This window comes from Garra rufa, chromosome 16 (assembly GCF_049309525.1).
Source record: "Garra rufa chromosome 16, GarRuf1.0, whole genome shotgun sequence".
In the NCBI taxonomy this organism is placed as follows: Eukaryota; Metazoa; Chordata; class Actinopteri; order Cypriniformes; family Cyprinidae; genus Garra; species Garra rufa.
Genome location: NC_133376.1, coordinates 12,911,596 through 12,916,595, shown reverse-complemented (window position 1 = coordinate 12,916,595; position 5,000 = coordinate 12,911,596).

The window sequence follows — 5,000 nt, the reverse complement described above, 5'->3', positions numbered from 1 at the left end:
TAACTATCTTGAGAGCAAAGGTCCTCAAGAGAACCTCGCCAATTTCATTAAGTGGATATTGGTGTCCTTTGAATCTCTGCTTACCGTGGACATTGTGGACAATGACAACAGACGAGCCATCACTAGAGAGAGGATCACCCAGGAGGTTGAGCCTGACCCATCTGACCAGGTGCAAGAGCTGGAAACTGAGCACTTACCAGTGGATGAAGCTAGTGAGCGCAGGGGCTTGGAAGAAAGACCCACCCACTCCACCACTGCTGAGGGTGAGCTTCCACAAAACACAGAGAACCTAACAAACTGTAATTTGGATTTTTATGCGAACATGTCCATTTTTCTACAACCATATTTAAAACTGTCTGTCTGCCCTGAATTCTGTCTGTCCTGTTTCGGCCAAGGAGGCTGTTTATGAACTATCAATCTCTCCAAAACTGTCTACCTGTACTACAATGAACACAGAGGTCGTTCCCTTGTCGTTGGCATTTCCTGTGCTGGGAGTGGCCTTATGGTGTGTGTGGGTAGCACACACTGTTTCAAACCCCTCTGATCATCCTAAATCCCCACCCATCCTCCCTCTCCCACCGCCTCTGCATCAGTCCTCACCATCACCTCCGCTGTCTCCTGGCAGCCCCTCAGCTCACCCTCACCCCACCATCTGTGTGGTGGGATCGGTGTCATGGCTAGAGGATCCCTTGTCTCGGCCTCCAGCCCCTGAGTCCCGGACTCCACCTCAGCCCGTTGACCCAGCGGCTCCACCATGGTTCCTAGTTCCCTACTCTCCACCGCAGGGCTCCCTCGTCCCTCCAGCTCCGCCTTGGTCAGTCCTCGACCATCTGCCACCTTTACTTCCCCGGCTACACCTAGTCCCTCCGTCCAGCTGGCTCTCTCAGGCTCCTCCTTCCCTACAGCTCCACTGTGGTCCTCCGTCGCTCTGGCTCCACCAAGGCCTTCTGGATCCTCCCCTCCATCCCAATTCCCGGAGTCATCTGATCCTCCTTGGCCCTCCAGATCCTCAGTGTCAGCCTGGCTCATCAGCTCTCCGCCTTGGGCTCCTCTCCCACCTGGAGTGGTGAGCCCTTCCTCCACCATGGCTCCTCCCTTCATTGACTCCACCGTAGGTCGCCTTCATGACTGTGGCCTGGGTCCCGCCTGGCTCCTCCTACTCCAAGTCCCTCCTGTCTTCTCTCTGGCTCCTCCCTCCAACTAATCCGCCTTGGCTCCTTCTGTCTCCATCCTGATTCCTCCCTCCCTCTGGTCTGCAGTGGTTCTTCCTCTTTACTCCTTGGCTCCTCCCTCCATTATCTCCATCCTGGACTCTTCCTCCACCAGTATTGTCTGCCTGCCTTCCTGCCAGCCCTGTGCATTCCTCTGTCACCATCCCACATGCACTCCTTAGTCTTCCTTCTTAGTCCCCCTTTCTGTGGTGCGAAGTTGCACCTTCTGCGAAGGGGGTGAACTATCACACAATTTTTTTTATTGTGTTTTTTTTCCCTCATGTGCTCCTTGATCTAGTTTTCCCTCGTGTTTGATTGTGTCATCATGTTCAGGTGTGTCTTGTCAATTATCTTAATTTGCCATTGTATTTAAGTTCAAGTCTGTCCTGTGTTCCCTCATCCGGCATTGTAGATTGTGGATTACGTGTGTCACCTGTCTACCCATTTGTGGAATTACCCTCTGTGTCAGTTTATTAAAAGACTATTTCCTTTATCTTCTTCATGCGTGAGTTCTCTAGACACTGTTACATGACAGCAACACTTTAGAAGCAGGAAATATGTATGTACTGTACAAGTTAATTTGTATGGAATCTCATCAGATCAATTTGTGCGCATTTACAGTAACACCCTCAGTGAATTGGTTTTGAAATAGACCTCTCCCAATGTCATTAATATAGTGTATACAACAGTTCTTTCTGGTCATCAAATCTGATTGGCTAATAAGAGTGTGATATCAGAGTCCAACAGAACTTCAACAGCAGTTTCATCGTTTGTAATTGTATCACTCTGCTTGTGGTACTACTTACAACAAGTGTCATGGTGGACGCCCCAATCCAAATTCTGTTTTTGCGTCATAGAATGTAGTTTTAAGAGGTTTTCAGATGAGAATGTACTTGTTTATAGTTTATAGTTATAGTTTAGAGAGTCAGACTTGTAACCCGAAGGTTGCAGGTTCGAGTCTCAGGTCCGACAGGGATTGTAGGTGGGGGGAGTGAATAACCAGCACTCTCTCCACCCTTAATACTGAGGTGAGACCCTTGAGCAAGGCACCGAACCCCCAACTGCTTCTTGGGTGCCACAGCATTGGCTGCCCACTGCTCCGGGTGTGTGCTTGTTAATAAAGATTACATCTATTTTAGGGCTGTAATGATTCCTCGATTCAATGGAATATATATGTGATGCAGGTTTAAAATATGTGCTTTAATTATTTCCATGCGTGTAAGTTACTTACGTAAGTCTCAAATCGGCTCTGTTCACAGTAAATGTTGCTTAACAAGAACTGTTAACATTAACGTGTGGAGCATCTCAAACTCTATCTCTCTATATCATTTATATCATTTATAGTAAGATTGGTAAATAAGCAGCTACAGTACTTGATTACACAATGATCACAAATATAAAGCAGTGTTTGTTTCACTATCACACAGTAAAAGAGTTGGGAGTGAGAACGTGTTGCTGGGTTAGTTGTAACATCAATGAAACATGTTATATCTTACTCCAAGCAATTCTTTTGATTTATATGTTTTCTTTGAATTTCAGTAGCCTAAGTCTTGAAAGAGAAAGACATGTACAAGTGTTCAAGTTCAATTTTATTATGTCAAAATACATCAACAAAAGGTGCTTAAACACACACATGCATATTATTCAGTTTTATTATCATGATGCTAATGTAACTAACACACAAACGCACAATTATGTTGAAAAGTCCGTGTTGAATAAAAAATCCTTTTTTTTCTTGTCAAAATCCTTGTTGCATAATGTTACATTTCACGTCTTGTATTTGAAACTAAACCGTGCATTTTCTCTATGTGCTGCAAAGGGCAGCTATGCCATTTAAAAGCAGGCAGTAGATAGTTATAATCACATTTTGAATGTATACTAGCTTAAAAGAACTGTAAAAGAAAATGTAACAACCATCCCTGGTGTCCCCTATATTTTTTCAGCAGCTTCCAAAAAAGTGGTTGGGACAGAATCAATCCTGGGAGAAAGTGGTGGGGACCATCCATCCTACCTGCTAATTACACCTAGGGCCTATGCTTCCCATTTATGAGCCAGACACATTTGCAGAGTTTTCAGGAGTACCATGCTGAAAAAAAAAAAGCATGGCCTAGGCTGGTTGGCTGGTCTTAGCTGGTTTTAGCTGGTCTCCCAGCTTGGTCAGACTGGTTTTAGCTTGTGGTTTCCCAGCCTGACCAGTTAAGACCAGCCTAACCAGGCTGTAAAAGTGGCTAAAACCAGCCTGCTGACAAGCTAAAACCAGGCTGGTTGACCAGCTAAAACCAGCCAGCCAGCCTAGGGTTTTTACACCTGGGTCATCATGTGGAAAAGTGTTCATTAGTTTTAACAGCTGTTGTGATCAAGGTTTTGGCTTTTTTCTTATCAGGCTGGTAGTTTGTAGTTGAAGTACATACATGTTTAGAAATGTCAGAGTTCACTATTCTTCCCTTTGTATTTTAACAAATGTATTTAACTTTTTCTCAGTCTGACTTGAGGTGTAAACAACAATATCATGTCTGACCACCAGAGGGCAACATTTATCAACATCTGCCGTCGTCGTACACAAAAGCATTATGTCAGAATGAAGTTCAAATTCAATTTATATAAACAGTAAGTAAAAAAAAATTTGAAAACTAAAAGTGGCAGAGAACTTTGAGCCGTTTCAAGAAAACTGTTCTTTGTGGTTACATTGTTTAACAATATCGAAGTAAATTAATATAGTATCTCAAAATATATGAGTTGAAGTTGAGTGTAGGGATGTAGTATGTAAAGAAATGTATTTATACTCAATAAATAAATAAACTAGTGTCTAGTAAGAATGTAACATTCTAAAACTGCATTATTTTTCTTAAAGGATTAACATGGAAATTTTGTTTAGAATACAGGTAAAACTTGATATCTGTTGACTTAAGTGAAAAGTCGGTGTGCGGTTCACTTTAAAACATGGCAACTTGTAATCATTGGCATATCATTATATAGAAGACAAAGTAAAATCATTATTCTAGTATGCAAAGTCAGTAAGACCATTAAAACTAATTACTGACTGTCTAAATATTCTGACTTTCAGGTTTCTCCAGTAGAGGGCGCCATTTGTTTGTCTAAACAGCACACCTTTTTTACACTTTGAGTTACATTATTTATTCATTTATTTGCATTAAAAATGCATAGAAAAAAATTATATAAATTAATAAATTGAGTTTTAGCTTTTAGATGTCTTTTAAAGAATTCTCTTCTGCTCACCAAGCCTATTATTTGATTCAAAGTACAACAAACACAGTAAAATCTCTTTTTTCTGTTTTCTATTTGAATATATTTTAAAATGTAGTTTTTTCCTGAGATCAAAGCTGAATTTTCAGCATCACCAATCTTCAGTACTCTACAGTCTTTAGTTTCACATGATCTTTCAGAATTCATTCTAATATGCTGATTTGCTGTTCAATAAACATATATTATTTTCAATATTTACAACAATTGAGTACTTTTTTTCAGGATTTTTTGATAAATAGAAAAATCCAAAGATCAGCATTTATCTGAAATAAAAAGCTTTTGTTAACATTATACACTATATCATTCAAAAGCTCAGTAAAATTGTTTTTTAATAGAGAAATGATAGAATTTAATACTTTTATTTCGCAAGGATGCTTTAAATTGATTGATTGAAAGGAATGATAAAGGGATGATAAAGACAATGTTACAAAAGATTTCTATTTCTGTTCATCTGAACTTTCTATTCATCAAAAAAACCTGAAAAAAAATTACTTAGCTGTTTTCAACATAATAATAATATATGTT